The 16,611-nt window shown below is 47.6% G+C and overlaps 1 pseudogene; it reads right to left on the reverse strand.

Moving 5' to 3' along the window:
- LOC122910171 overlaps positions 1 to 6,301 on the reverse strand; it is a 121,861-nt pseudogene extending 115,560 nt beyond the window's left edge.
- Positions 6,302 to 16,611: the final 10,310 nt, after the last annotated feature.

Below are 16,611 nucleotides of genomic sequence, written 5' to 3' on the forward strand. Positions count from 1 at the left end.
AAGAGTTATCAGCATTAAATAGAACCCTGATAAACAACTTTTTCTTCCTGGGTGTACTAATCAAATAAGTTCTTACTCTTATATTACAGTTTGTCAACAAAAGAAATAGGATGATGGTCAGCTGTTTAGTGTCTAATCCAAGTATATTTGTTAAAAGTAACTATTTTAGGGGCACCTGGGTGGCTCAGTCAGTTAAGTGTCTGCCTTTGGCTCACATCAAGATCCCAGGGTCCTGGGATTGAGCCCTGCATCGGGCTCCTTGATCAATACATTGTCTGATTCTCTCTCTTCCTCTGCCTGCCTCTGTCTCTCTGTCTGTCAAATAAACAAATAAAATCTTCTAAAAAATTTTTAAAAAGTAACTAATTTATACAAATATAAAAAAGACTAAAGTTTATGCTAACTTAAACTAAATAATGGATAATCATTGGATATGCAAATCATTTCTTTTTTTTTTTTTTGGCAAATCATTTCTAAATAAGATGAACATTAAATGCTAAACATAAACATATCCATTTTTGGCTTTTTAATTTTTATAGAGATTAAAGGGTTTGGATCTCTTAATCGATGTTTTATATCACCTTCAAAAAATTGAAATGTATTTATAAAGTTTGCTAATATGTGATAGCTCATAATTACCTTCTTCCTGGTCTTCACTGGGCAGCCAAGATCACAAATATTTAAAAAATTAAAAGACCCGGGGACGCCTGGGTGGCGCAGTTGGTTAAACGACTGCCTCCGGCTCAGGGCGTGATCCTGGAGTCCCGGGATCGAGTCCCACATCAGGCTCCCAGCTCCATGGGGAGTCTGCTTCGCTCTCTGACCTTCTCCTCGCTCATTCTCTCTCTCACTGTCTCTCTCTCTCAAATAAATAAAATAAAATCTTTAAAAAAAAATTAAAAGACCCCAAAATACAAAATGAATCCTCCAAATGTTTGAACACTTAGAGTAATAAGCATCAATTAACTCTGCACAAACTTTGTGCATTAACCCTGACAAAATGCAGGTAATGCCTAGGCCCCCCTTTGCAAAGTGAGAAACAATGGAACTTCATGAAAGCTTTCTCTTTCTCTGGAAGGATTTACTGTAATTCTTGTTTTTCTTTCCTTCTTTTTGTAATTCTTGTTTTTCAAACCACGGTCACAGACCATTGATGAATTATGATTCATCATAATTCATTTAAACAGAATATGTATCACCTCTATCTATATAAATGGATAATATATCAATTTCACCTAAAATCTATAAATGGATTATAGATTATCTATATATAAATAAAAATAATTTTAAATAATGCAAAATAGGATACATGCATGAAATATACTAAAAACAGGAAATACACATCAATTTATTAAACTTTTATTTCAGTTACTTGGGTGGTTTTTTATATATATGGGTATGTGCTGGATCATAAAATATACATTATTTCTCACTGTGGAAATGCTACAGCACATTTGAAAGCCACTGTTCTCCTGTCACAGTAAACTGAGCAATAGCTGAAGAGGCCATATAAGAACTCCAACCTGTTCTGTCCTGCCCACACACAGCGGTAACTCCTCAAGGTCGGGCTGTAATCCCTCTGTGACAGGCTCATACTTTGTTGCCTTGTCTTTTCAGATTTACAGCCAGGCAGCAATCTTTGTTTAAAAGAACTCCCCTCACTTCTTATAATAACTTGGAAAGCTGGATGGCAGTTTCCAATATTTCTAGCTCTGCCATCAATTTAGAAGTTGTCCCATTTTTCAAATCTTTATTCTTTCTACTTAACTCATAGCAACCCTTTTTAAGAATAACATGGGGATCCTGTTGCCCAGTCTAACAGAGCACTGTCAGAATGAGCCTCAGATACCAGTGAATCTCATACTATAATTTCTAAAATGTACATAGTTTATTTTTTATTATATAGAAGTTTATATTTGTTGTAATGCATAAAAAATTATGCTAATTCTAAGAGTAAATCTGTAACTATTCTGTAACAACTACTTTATACCATTTCTAAATATGCTTTGTAAGTTTTCTGAAATTGAGAAAATAACATTTAAACTAATACACTTGAAATATTTTCACAGTGCAGACCCAGGAGACAAAGACCTTAAATGTCATGACTTGCAACCCCAGGACTTTGTCTTTTGGAAAAGACATCCCCAGACTTTTCAACTGCATTGGAAAGGCTGTTATAAATTACTGTTAACCAACTGGTGTGCTGCCAAACTCCAAGCAAAAGACTTTTAGATTCATGTATCACAGCTAAAGAAATTACAAAACCCAGACTGGACCTGTATACCAACTGTTGACCTTCTAGGAATTGAAGCAGATGACAACTGAAGGAGACTGCTTTCCCAAGGTGGCCAGCACAGGTCTGTAACCCTTTTCTTGCTGCTGCTTCTTACTACCTCCCTCTTTTTTCTCTCAGAGAGACAATGCTTTTATCCACATTTCTCAATCTACTGAAAAACGGGGAACCTCTCTGACTATTGGATCTCTCATCAGAAACTCCAATCTGTTCATGATGTTGGAGACCCCTTGGTCTCACCTTAACTATTTTCATTTTAATCCCAGATGTTACTGCTGATTTTACTCATAAACCTATGGATATTACCTGTAAGATTAAATTGCTGAGATCAGGTGTTCCCATGCCTTGTTTCAACCTTTCCCAACTCACAATCACATGAGCTCAACTAAATACCTTCTCCACTGTCAGTTATATGACCCTCATGTCCCCATCTTCTTTTCCTTACCTAAATACAACTTCAGGGCACCTGGGTGACTCAGATGGTTAAGCGTCTGTATTTGGCTCAGGTCATGATCTTCACATCCTGGGGTGGAGACCCACATTGGGCTCCTGACTCAGCAGGGAGTCTGATTCTCCCTCTCCCTCTATCTCTCCTGCTCAAGTTTTCTCTCTGTATCTTTCTGTCTCAGATGGATCAATAAAATCTTAAAAAAACAACAACAACAACAAAAAAAAACAATCTGTTCCCCTGCATGTCTTTCCCAATGGAAAGACGACTGAGTTTAACACCTCTTGGTGAAGTTTTTAGAAAAGTCCCGTTTAGGAAGGGATAACCTCTCACAGGACATCCCCCCCAACAGCTCTGACCCATGGGTTGAAAGTGTCAGGGAATTCAGCTAATGGCTCTATCAATAATCAGACCTTAGCTGGAGTCCTCTGTGCTCTACCTGATTCCATTTGTATTTGTGGTGGACAGCGTTTCCTAGGGGCATATGAATGTTTGCTGGTAAATCAGAGGACAACGTTTATTGGAACAATTAACTGTCCCCATTGACATGTATAATGAATCAGAAGCCATCCCATTGGTTCACCCAATTGAACCTCCATGGCTGTCATAAATGGGAACTTTCAAGAGGCATATATGACTCAGGGTTTGCCACTATAAGGAGAGACTTTCTCCCATGGATCAGAGTGAATACCAACAAATCCATGATCAGAAATCTCTCCCTGACGTTAGAAGAGCTAGCTGACTCTACAACCAAAGCGATAAAAGCACAACAATCGTCACTTGACTCACTGACTACAGTAAGTTTAGATAATTGCATAACCCTTGACTATCTACCAGCTGAACAAGGAGACATTTGTGCAATGGTGAATTCCACCTACTGCACATGGATAAAGACTCAGGGGAAGTAAAGATCTAGCTGCATAAAGTCAGTGAGTAAGCACTTTGACCACAAAGAACTCTGCCTAATGATCTATGAGCCTTTGATCTATTTAGGGGGCTACCTTCAGGTTTGGGCTCTTGGTCGAAGACTACTATGCAAACTGGGTCATTATTATTCTTGTCTTATTTTATATAATCAATTTAAAACTTTTAACCTGTTGCCTGTCAAATCTCTACAGAACTGCAGAACACCTCATTCTTTTTTTTTTTTAAGGTTTTATTTATTTATTTGACAGAGAGAGAGAGTGATCACAAGTAGACAGAGAGGCAGGCAGAGAGAGAGGGGGAAGCAGGCTCCCTGCTTAGCAGAGATCCCGATGTAGGGCTCGATCCCAGGACCCTGAGATCATGACCTGAGCTGAAGGCAGAGGCTTAACCCACTGAGCCACCCAGGTGCCCCAGAACACCTCATTCTTTTTTTTTTTTTTTTAAAGATTTTATTTATTTATTTGAGAGAGAGACAGTGAGAGAGAGCATGAGCGAGGAGAAGGTCAGAGAGCGAAGCAGACTCCCCATGGAGCTGAGAGCCCAATGCGGGACTCGATCCCGGGACTCCGGGATCATGACCTGAGCCGAAGGTAGTCGTCCAACCAACTGAGCCACCCAGGCGTCCCCAGAACACCTCATTCTTGATCGGGAATGCATTTGAGGATAATTCTCGATCAATTCAGGGAAGTGTGAAGGAGTGAAGGAACCCACATGAAAATGGAGCCCCGAGCCCCGAGTGGGGAGCCCTCAGGCACACAGCACTCACTGCAGACTGCCTGACCAACAAGAAAAAGGAAGATAATTCTTATCTTGAAAAGGGAGGACACTTCTGTCACAGGAATTTATTTCTTGCTTTTAAGAAATACAAGACCTCTCCCTGCCCCATCAGCAGGGCACTAACCATCACTCACGGCTAATGAGAAACCCCCATATCTTTAAACTATCATTGTTCTCCAGGGAAATTTTATTCAAAACAATCCTCCCCAATATCTTCCTAAAGCATAATAAAAGCTGGCCTCTTCGTCTCTACCACTTGCCTGCGGTTTGCTATAGTTTGCTTGTCCCAATTTTCAATTCCTCCACTATTCTCAAATAAACACAAGTAAAACAAGTGATTTTTTTTTTTTTTAAACAACTGATTTTATTTTTCAGATTGACATCCCCAAGAGCTTCTCCTCTGAGCCAGCCTCTCAAGACCAAATGCCTTGCCCTGGGTCTGGGCACCCTGGGCAGTCCAAGGGGGGTAGTGCTGGGGCCAGGCACCATGCCTATGTAGACCACAGTGGGGAGGGGGCCCACCCCTGAAAATCACCTTCAGGTGGCAGCAGCAGATCAGCCACTATCAGTCCCCATTTGGACTTGCTCTCTGAAGGGGTCCCAGGCTTGCCCAACAAATAGGAATCCTAGGTGTCCCTCAACAGATGATAGAAGCCCCAGCCAGCCCTCCTGGCCCTTCCCTGGCAAGGCGGCCCAGTAACATGCAGTCCAGTTTTCAAAGGGAATGTGTGAATTCATATAGTTTAGGACTTGGATAGAGGCAGGCGCCTTGTGTTGGCCACAGCCTCCCTGGATCCGTGCCCTTTTCCAGGCTGCTGGCTACCTTGAACTGTACTTCCTGAGCATGTGGTGTTGGACCCCTTCAGCCAGCGTGAGGCAGCTGGGAGCCTCCAGGCCTAAACACCTAAACATCGGTTCTGGCGAAGAGGGGCCCAGCCCCACAGATCACCCCAAAGTGGAAGCACTAATTGGCCATGATCTGTCTCGATATGTGCTTGCTTCCTGAATGAAGGGGTCCTGTAGCAGGACTGCCGGGTCTCTCCTATCAGAAGATAGATACTCTGGCCATTCTGCCCGGGTCTGCTGTGATGGGGAGGCCAGCAGTCTCCAGGTCTCTCTCCAGAGGGAGTATGAACATTTGTGTTTGTTCGGTCTTAAAATGAGGCAGATGTCTTAGGTCCCCAAGATCCTACTGCCATGACCCAAACTCTCCCTATACTTGCCCTGTTCCAGCTGGCCAGCTTTCCTGACCTGCACAGGACCCACTCCAGGAGCCATCCTTGGGCAGCTGGGGTTCTCGAGGCCTGTGGAGCACGGGCTTTGCACCACCACCTGTGGAACCTCCAGGAAGCGGGAAGCCCATCCCCTGAAATCCTCCCGCAGCAGCAGCTTGGAAATAGCAACAGCCAGTTCACATTCAGCCTGGCTGCCTGATCAGGCCCCGGGCTTCTCCAGCAATCGCGGTCCCTGGGTGTTTCCTACTGAAGGCTACCTGGGCCAGTGTGCCCAACCCTGGCCTGGAAAGGAAGTGCAGATTCCTCTAGCTTGAACTTCAGAAGGAATAGCACATGTGTGGAGGTTCGGGCCTGGAACTAGGCAGATCCGCAGACACTCGGGAGTCCACTCTAGAGAGCTGTCCTCCCCTGTCTCTTACCTGAGTTCCAGATTCCTACTACCCTGAACTGTGCAGTCAGGACATGAACAATCCCCACTCCTTCAGCCAGCCTGACGCAGCTGGGGCACACCAGGCTGCTGGAATTGAGGCTTGAACCCAAACACCTGTTCAGTCCAGAGGGGCCCACTCCCAAACAGCACAGGGAGGCACCAGCTTCCAACTGGCCACTATCAGTCCCCATCTGGACTTGCTGCCTGAGGGGTTCTGGGGCTTCCTCAGCCACCAGTGCTCCCTGGAGTCTCTTCCTAGATGGATCCCTGGCCAGGCTTCCCTGCCTGGTGACCTGCAAAGGCAGTCCAGCAAGACAAATCTCTACACTCGTGGGGAATCCTGCCCACTGGGTTGGCTAGGGATTGTCACCAAGGTCCACACTTCTCACTCAGCCTATCAAGATAACGGCACTATTCTAGATCCCTGCTGACCCTAACATGGGCTATAGGTCCATGCTCAGCTTAACCCACTGAGCCAGTCTGAGGCAGCTGGGACTCCCTGAGCGGTGGAAGCTGTGACCAGGCAAAATACCAGCATAGGCTACAGTGTAGAAAGGGGCCCGCCCCCGAAAATCATCCCGAGGTGGCAGCTGCAAAGGGGTAACATTCAGTCCTTATGTGGACTGCTGCCCTATGGTGTCCCGAGCTCTCCAGGAACCAAGCGTCCCAGATGTCCCCTAAGAGAGAAGAGATACTCCATCCTGCCCCCAGCTCCTCCATGGCAAAGCATTTGAAAAACTTCAATCTCTGACTTTGGGGGAATATTCCATAGTGAATAGATAGGCCTTGCAGTTAGGCCAACACTTTGTACCACAAAGAGCCTGATGTGTGGCCAGGCTCCAATATTGCCCTATTACAGACAGAGGCAACTCTGCCCTCAGCAACTCACCCATGCTGGTAGGTAAGCGATCGGATGCCCCTGGACAGCCAGGCCCTCCAGACTGCAGTGTTCGGGCCTGTCCCCACCCACCAGCATTGCCTCAAGGGTGAAAATGCCCAGAAAACTGCACAGAGGCTGCTGCTGAAGAAGGAAGTCCATCCCCATGTGCTGCGAGCTTCTGCAGAAATGAAGGGTCCCTGCTCTCTGCTATTAAATGATACCGAGGCCAGCTCTCCAGGCCCAGCCCTGGAAACATCCAGTTGTTGAAACTCTGCTTCAGAAAGAATATGCGTATTTGTGTAAAAGAAAAGCTTGGAATTATGCAGCTGCCAAGTACCCCAAATAGCCTAGTCCTGTGACCTGGCCTCTCCCTACAGCTGCCGCATACCGGGTCCCTGGCTCTGGCCACCTGGGCAGCACGCACATGCGCAGTGTGCCCTCTCTCAGCCAGCTTTAGGCGGCTGGAGCTCTTCAGGCCGGTTAGGCTCAGGACAGTCCCAAATCCTGCCTAGCTTCTGGGGAAGAAGTTGTCCACTCCCCACAAATCTTTCTGAGGTGGTGCTTTAAACTGGGAACAGTCAGCCCCAGACTTCAATCATCAAGGCTCCCGGGTATCGGTTAATCGACCATCCCTGTCTGCCTCGTCGTCCTGGCAAGGCTATCCAGATGTCTCCAGCTCTCGTTTCAAGCAGAATATGCCCATTTGTGTCAATGAAAGCTTGGAATTAGGCAAATGCCAAGTACACAAAGCAACAAGCCCACACCTTTAAACCACTTCCCTAGACATTGTCCTGTTGCCAGACTCTGCCTATATTCCCTAGGCAGTCCATCCATTGATGTACGCCCTGCGCCAGCCCTTTGAGGGCAGCCGGGGTCTTGGGACACTGAGCAGCTCATTGGCTCCTGAACTTCGTGCCTGGGCTCAGAGCAGAGGAGCCCAGGCCCAAACATCTTTCTGAGGTGGCAGCTTGAGAGTCCCCATTTCCACTGACCGCCTGATGGGGTCCTGGCCTTCCCAGCGACCACCGCTCCCAGTGTCCCTTGTAGGAGGAGCCCCAGCAGCCCCACAGTCTCCAGCTGGGCAAGGCGGCCCACACTCCTCAAACTTCCCTTTCAGAAGGATCATGGATGCGAGTTTCTGTAGATTGGGGCTTGGAAGGAGGCAGATGCATGTACCCCTAACAGCCTGCTCCTGGGACCGTCCTCTCCAGATCCTGGTTTGTCCTTCTCCCCACTCCCCGAAGTGGCAGGTTGCACATGCGTAGTACACCTACCTTGGGCAGCCGGATCCCTTCAGTCCTGAGGAGGTTGGGTGGATCCCTAGCCTTCGGGTGGAGAGATTCTATTCCTGAAGTTCTTTCTGAGTCAGAAACTCTCAAAGAGCTATAGTTAGTGTCCATTTGGACCAGTTGCCTGATGGGGTCCCTGTACCCTATAGCCATCAAGGATCCCAGGTGTCTTTTACTGAATAGTGCCCACCACCAGTCCGTCTGGCCTCACCAGATGCTGGAGCACCTGGCCCTCTCCAGGTGTCAGATGTCAGTATGTAATGCAGTCCTGAGCAACCAAGGGGCAAGGCTGGGTGACTTGCAAAACATCCTTTGTGGGAATCTATAGACCCCTTGCAGTGTTAATTTATGAGCTGGGTTTCTTTTGCCTTGGTTATTTAAAGCCATCAAAAAAAAAAAAAAAAAGAAAGAAAGAAAAGAAAGAAAGAAAGAAAGAAGTTTAAAAAAAAAAAAGAAGGCACCAGAGTTTTCTAATCCTGCCTTCCCTGATACGGCTCTATGACCTCCTTGATAGCATTTCTATTCCAGCTTTTCTTCTGAGAAGGAAAGGAATGGTAGATGAGGCCCACAATCAGCCTGTGAGTCAATGGGTGACTTTGGGGAGTGACTCAAGGCTCCCAGGTGCCCAAGGATAAGGCCAACTATTTATGGGATACCATGGGGGGGGTGGTTCAAGGAACTCATTCCCTCTAGTGGGGCTTTTTTTCTGTTCAACTTTGGTCAGATAAGGACTGCTCCTCCCACAACTGCTGGGCTGTGAGTAGAGCCCTCATTTCCTGCGTCTCTAGAAGCCTCGTCAGCTGAGAGATTTGGAGCAAGTCAGGTCTCATGTCACTGTTTGTGGACTTCCAGGGGGACCAGGGGGTGTACTGTAGCTTTGTAAGGAGAGCCATCTCAGTGGCTCCAGGAAGGACACATTTGCCTGGAAGAAGTCACACAAGAAAGGACTGACACTTTGCTGTCCACTTTGTGCAGCTCACACCACAGGCAGCTTCCTGGTCACTGCTAAATGAAGAGAGACTGTCGGGTGTACAAGCATTGTAAAACTGAGCTTGTAAGCCAACATTAATGATCTTTTTCTTTGTGATTTATTAGATGGTAGCGAGTCTGTTTTCTCAACGGTATTTTAGAAATCATTAAATGCATTTGAAATCTTTGATCAGTAGCAATAAAGGTGTGGGGAGGCAGCCTTGGAATATGATGGACACCATCGTATCAGTCAGGTATAGTTGAGGACTTTGGATGTACTGTCCAGATGCCCTTTGGGGAACAAAGGACTTATTCCTTCAGATGCACAGAGCACTGTCAGTAGCTTTCCCAGGGAAGGGCTTTCACTCAAGAAAACTGCCTTGCCCAAGGTCACACCCCTTCCTGGAGCAATTGACCAAAACATCTAGTCAACCCAGAGGTATTTAAAACTCCTTGGCCCAACGTGGGACAGCTCCCAAACAGCCTTCATTGGAACTGCACCACAGCTCAGCTCAGCTTCCCCCTCTGCTGAGTTCAGCTTGCTTTCCATCCTGTCCACAGGCGTTGGTCCCCAGGACACTCCATAACAAACCTCCTACATACAATTCTGAGTCTGCTTCCTGGAGAACTTGGCGTGAGACACTACTACCACATACCCTACGCAATAAACCCTCTAACTCATTGGCTCAGAGCAAGCATTTTCCTCCTGCTTATAGGCCAGTGGGTCAGCAGGGGCAACTCTGCTTCAAGAGCTGGCCATTTGGCCTTGGCTTTGGGTTCTGAGTTGGTTCAGGCCTGCTCTGTGTGTCCCTCACGTGTTCTTCTCACGTTTATGCATTCTTTCTGGCCCAAGATCACAGGAGTGCAGAAATACAGGATACTTCCTAAAACCTTGACTCCAAACTGGCTCTGTCCCTTTGCCCGCATGGCCATGGTCAAGTGTAACATCAATGGAGCAGGGGAATCAGCTCTGCCCTCAGTAGCCCCCTGTGAGGTCAGGCAGCACAGGGAGGCAGGCAAGGACCAAAAACAGGACTTCAATCTCTCCCATCATTATTCTTTCTTTCATCTGCTCATGTGGTACTTGTGGAGCAGAAACCAGGCCCTGGGTGCCAGGTTTGGCTGGAGGTGCTGAGACAGGAAGGATGGACAGGACAGTCTCCCTGCTCTCTGGATACTCACAATCTGGTGAGGGAGCCAATGAGCAGTGCATTACAGGACTCAAACCTGCATTTTCAGCAGGTTTGTAGAGAACTTTGTGGGGAAGGGCCCTCTTCCAGATCACATTAGAGACCATGTCAGAACCCCACCCATATTGCCTCAGGTCCCTCTTTTCTCACCCCTGAAAGGCAACATCTTCCTCTTTGTCTGGGGGCTGCTGGCATCCACTGGCCTGTCTGGGGGTTGCTGGCATCCACTGGTCTGTGCCCCTGGCAAGATGGAATTCACACCCCTCTAGGGGTGCCCGCTGGATCATCTGTGCAGTGTTAGAAATGCTCCAGCTCTCTCACTCATGGTTAAGACACTCTGGGTGTGACCTACACTGTCCCTGAGGTTCCCTGTGGGATGGGGCCAAATGGGAGCCTCTAGGGGACTTTGCCACCCCCTAGCATGGCCTCCTTCCTCCTTGGTCCCACTTCCACACTCCAGGTTTTTCTTTTTAATAAACTGCTTTCCCATGAATGCTTGCCATGGGGTAGGTAAACAAAGTGCACCCACTCACTTCCTTATCTGCTGGTTAGGCAAGGAGGGGAAGGCATTTGCTAGAGGTTGCATAGGGCAGAGGAAGCCCGGCACTCAGGCTGCAGAATCTCACCCCCTGCTGCTCCAACAGCTGGACTCCAATGGGAGTCTCCACTCCTACTGTCTTGGCAGTCCACTGGAATCACTGAGGCAGGAGTCAGAGTTTGAACTTGAAGCAAATCAAGCAAATCACCTAGAACAGCCCTCACCTGGACTCCCTATGCTCTGATAAGCTTTCATCTTGTTAAAATATCGGGCAGCCATTCAACTAACAGACATTTATAGAGCATCTGTTTGTGCCAGATAGTGTTCTGGGTGCTGGAGAATCAAGGAGAACACAACAACCCACATATCCACCTCTCACAAAGGAAAGAAAGAAACCAGAACACCAGCGAGCGAGAAATGCTAAGAAGAGAAGACACCAGGGACCAGGGGTTCAAGAGTGATGGAAGCTGCCATGTTATAAAGGGGGTCAGAGAGGGGGCTCATGAGAAGGGGCTCCAACAGCATGCGACCCCTGAGGGTGGTTTCTCTGGGTCCCCTCTCCCATGTCAGGAAAATGTGGCGGAACCAACAAGGCAGTTGGGCAGATGGCGGGCACTCAGCAGACTGGTGGCCCTCCTCTGGGTCCACAGCAGGGGCTGCACTGATGAGAAGCCCAGTGGCTCCTGCTTCGAGCAGGCAAGGGGAAGGTTGGAAGCAACCGAGCATGTGGAGCTGGACCCCCTAGAATGGCCTTCTAGCACCCAAGGATGGTTGAGTTGTCCTCAACCCCTCAGAGAAGCCATTATCTTAAAAAGGAGAACTGGAGTTCCAGGCTAGGTATTCTCCCCCTGACTTCAGTTAGCATCCTGGCCTCCAATGTCATATTTAGGGTGGGAATTTCCTGAAACAGCAACTATCTGAGAACCCTTCTGGAATTCAGCTTATGCCTGCCAGATTTGCAGTCAGGCAGACATTGTCTCAACCCCATGTGGTGTGCTCTCGGGGGCCTCACAGACCCTCTCTGCGCTCAGACCTGAAAGATGAGTGCCCCAGGCAGAGGGAAGAGCCAGCACAAAGCCTCTAGGGCAGAAATGAGCTTGTGTTCAGGGAACATTGATGAAAAGGGGTAATAAAAGGCTATTCCCTCCTATAGCTGCTCTTAGGTCAGTGTAAACAGCTTCACCCCCCACTCTCCCTGAGCCACCCATGACTCGCAAATAGGGCTTGTTGATTTGGAGGAAAAGGAGGTAATGCTACCCTGAGCAAGATCAGTGCCTCTGAGGTGGGGGCAGTTGCCCCTCCTAAGCAAAGGCCCTCCAACCTTCCCTATTCCCTGCGCTGCTTTAATCCCCACTGAAATTGGCCTGGTATATGTAGGGGGAACTTTAAAAAATACTTATTATTATTTTTAAAGATTTTATTTATTTATTTATTTGCCAGATTGAGAGAGAGAGAGAGAGAGAGATCGTGCACAAGCAGGGGAAGTGGGAGGCAGAGGCGGAAAGCAGGTTCCACATTGATCAGGGAGCCCAATGCATGGCTCGATCCCAGGACCCTGGGACCATGACCTGAGCCGAAGGCAGACGCTTAATCCACTGAGACACCCAGGTGCCCCTAAAAATACTTAGTTTTAAGTTTTGCTCTGACAATAGCAGAGAAAATAAGTTGAGCCCATTTTCCAGAGGTAACCTTCCTAATTCTTGGGAAGAATTTAATTCCTATCTTTTTAATAATAATTATTTTCATATAGTTGAGAAATCATCATATATAATTTTTTTTTCTTTTTTTTTTCATATATAATTTTTTTTCTCCTCCTACCAATTTGTTTGTTTCCTGGCCTGCCACTCCCTGTAAAAGGCACAACATATGGTGCAGGAATTTTCCTCCACCCAGGGTTTGGAAATCATTCAAAATGATTCTTTGGCCACAGTTGGCTGAAATGTGTGCTTTATTTTATGAAACCTGCTACTTAGAGTCAAGGGCCATAAAACTGAACATAGTCCAGGGAACAGACTGGCTCCTGCAACAACCAATCTCCTTTTTCACAAGGGAACACTACAACCCAAACACATGCCCATCGAATCCAAAATGCCCATGGTAATTAGCCTCAGTCCTTCTCCCCTTCTTTTTGCTTATTTGCCTATTTCCTGTTTTCTACAGCGAACAGGTAATACTTGTATAATAAAAAATTTTTAAAAACTCTGTAAACCAAAAATAAAAAGGACAAATAGAAGGCAAAGCATATTATGTGTGGCGTGACCTACTGTGTTGCAGAACAAGGACTTGGTCCAGTGAGCAAGCAAGCTGGGAAACACTGAGTTAAAGTTCATTGGACTTCGTCCCTTCAGGACTGCTCAGAGCCTTTGACACTGAGGAGTATCATGATCTTAAGAGCATGTGATAGCTAGCAATGTTATTAACCCTGTTCAATCTCTGAACCCCTCTTGGGAGCAGTATCTCTGCTCACCGGTTATCTGTGGGACACTCTTTAGAAAACCCTATTTTGAAGCACAGGCTGAGTGCAGAATCAGAGAAATGATCGAGAGTTATTCAGCCACATTCTAACGTGTTGGGCATAAATGAATGAAGCCGTGTTTAGTGGGGGAAATTTGGGACCCTGGCAGCGCTCAGACCAGGAACTCTGCTGGGGTTTCCCTGGTAATTAAGAAGTGTGGCTGCATCCCTTATGGGATTTATTATCAATGAAGAGATCTGGAAAATAGAAAGACATTCCTGGACATTAGCTTTGTAGGATTACTGAGCTTTTGGTTAATAAACAGAAGGCACATGCATTCCAGGGGCATAAAATATGCCTGCAAATGAAACACCCCAAAGGAAAATACAAGGAATAACGGGGAATATGTGCAACGGACAGGTCAATGGTACCCATACCCCATTGGCCTCAACATAGCAAGGGCTGGACCTCCATCTGCCTAAATCTGCATCTCGTCCCGAGGAGCTCCCAGGGCCACTGGAGCCTGCGATGGCAAGCAGGCCAGGGATGTATAAGAATTGATACGGAGCAGCTTGCAACCCAGGAGAGGCTCCCCTGCCTCTCGGGCGGGATGGCCGCTGTGCGGAGTCCACACTGGCTGCCAGCTCCCCAGTGACTGGATTTCCAGTTGCCCATAGCGACCTCCAGTTCGATACCACACCCGTCATTAGCTGCATTCCCGTCCCTGCCTCTCTTGCTCTAGGAAGACAAGCCTAAGTCCTGCAAGAATTTCCTTCCCGGCGAGATGATTACAAAGGAAACCCGTTTTCCTGTGTTTCCTATATTCTTCCAAGGAAGGTTTGCCTCCTCGGGCCGGCTGAGGACAGTTCCACCTTACTTCCGACAGGGGGCAGCATTTAGTTTTCTATCCGAGCGAGGTCTATTCCGGGGCTTGCGAACGACTCCGGCTCAAAATAAAGAAAAACAAATTGAAATGAGGATTTTAATCACTGTGAAGGGGAATGAAAGGCTGTGTCAGCGTTTCCATGGTAAGAGCCGCCTTTCTGGGATTTATCATCCCAGCTGTAAAAATCCGCTTTATGCTAGGATTTGGCAAGAGCAAGCCTTCAGTCACTTAAAACCTATATATTATTAAAGATTCTACTTTCAATCAAGTCAGAAACGTGACTCTGTAAAAATGGCACGGAATGCTCCTCTGCCCTTTGCGGCTGCCAACTGTGCCGCTGCGTCCTTCCTGCCAAATCCGCTCAGCACGGGGTCCTGGCAGCCGCAAAGGCGCAGCCCCTGGACCTCGCCAGGAGCCCTTTGCATTCTGGAAATGGTCACACAGAGGAGAAAGCCTTGACTTTGCGGAGACAAAGTGGTGGTATTGGTGAGGTTCCGGGTGTGGGGCTGTAGGGGGGCTGTTCTCTGAGCAGTGGTAGGCTTGCCCCCCTCCCGCACCCGAGGTCCCAGGGTCAGCCAGGAGAAGGACGGGAGGTGTCCAACCACACAGCACCCCGGGCTCCTGGGCTCTTGAGGCTGAGGCCCCCATGACATCATAGTGGAAGAGTCTCAGACTGAGTTAACCTTGGACTCATTCTGATTTTAGCTTGAGGTCTGAGCGCTGGTGATAAAACCAGAGCACAGAGCAGCTAGATCACATTATCAGCCCAAAGAGGAGGCAGTTTATGTAAAACTGGGCCCAGTCTGAACCTTTGTTGCATCACATCAGCCACCTCTGCTTGATCTCAAATAAGACCGAATTTACTGAAACTTTAGTGTGTCCTTTATTTGAAACAGGAGTGGGGACTTGGGGGGTAGTGAGCAGAGGGCTCTTCATCATGAAAGAGAAAAAATAAGAGCAGAACAGTTACTTTTTATGATCTGAAATGATCTTTTTTAATCTTTTATTTTTTTTTTATTAACATATAATGTATTATTAGCCCCAGGGGTACAGGTCTGTGAATCGCCAGGTTTCCACACTTCACAGCACTCACCATAGCACATACCCTCCCCCATGTCCATAACCCAGCCACCCTCTCCCTACCCCTTCCCCCCACCCCTTCCCCCAGCAACCCTCAGTATGTCTTGTGACATTAAGAGTCTCTTATGGTTTGTCTCCCTCCTGATCCCATCTTGTTTCATGAAATGATTTTTTTTTTAATTAAGATTTTATTTTTCATTTACCAGAGAGAGAGAGAGAATACAAGCAAGGGGAGCAGCAGGCAGAGGGAGGTGAGCAGCAAGCCCCACGCTGGACTTGATCCCAGGACCCTGGGATCATGACCTGGGCTGAAAGCACAGAGTTAACTGCCTGAGCCACCCAGGTGCCCCTGAAATGAATTCTTTGTGCCAGCTGGTGTTTTACATGTTTGAAGCATTAGCAATTTAATCCCCCCCCTCCTGGCAGAGGAAGTGGTAGGTACTGTTACTTCCATTTTAAAAATGAACAAATGGCGTTCAGAGGTTGGGAAACTCACCGCTCATGGAGTCCCAGGGTGAGTATGTGGCAGAGCGGGTGTTTGAAGTTGGGTCACTAAGCTCTGGGTATTGCACTGGAGAGAGGTCCTAAGCCCCCTCCCCTGAAACAGGACAGAAGCAAGACACTGAGATCCCACGGCCGGTCTCCTTGGCCCGTCTCCTTACCCTTCCCTGGGCGGCCTGGCCCAGAGCTTGTTAGGCCCCAGCCCAGCAGATTTCCTGCTACTGAGACTGACTGCAGTGGGCAGGGCTGGGGGCAATGGCAGAACTCTAAAGGCACAGATTTGTTTTCAACACTAACATCTCTTAAATGCTTTCTGTCCCCCAGGCACAGTCGGGGGTGCTGTATGTAATATGTTGTCTCATTCACAGGTTCTCCCAGCAGCCGCCTGAGAAAGCTACTGGTATTGCCCCCATTGTATAGGTGAAGAAACTGAGGAAGAGAGAAACCGAGTCCTGTGCAAGGTCACATGCAAGCCAGTAGAAGGTGGGGAGGGGATTCTGACCCAGGCAGCTTGACTACCAAACCAGGCACTGCTGCAGGGGTTGGGGGAGGGGAGCATCCCTAGGCTCAGAGTGTTCAGGCAAAGCCTGCATGTTCTCTGGAATCCTAATCCTAAGTAGGCTAGGCTGGACAGGGCTTCAAGCCAGCTGGTCAAGCAAGCTTATCTTCACGTTGACCAAGCTGGTTCTATAATAGCTAAGGTGGCCGCCTTA

Source organism: Neovison vison, chromosome 6 (assembly GCF_020171115.1).
Source record: "Neovison vison isolate M4711 chromosome 6, ASM_NN_V1, whole genome shotgun sequence".
Taxonomy (NCBI): Eukaryota; Metazoa; Chordata; class Mammalia; order Carnivora; family Mustelidae; genus Neogale; species Neogale vison.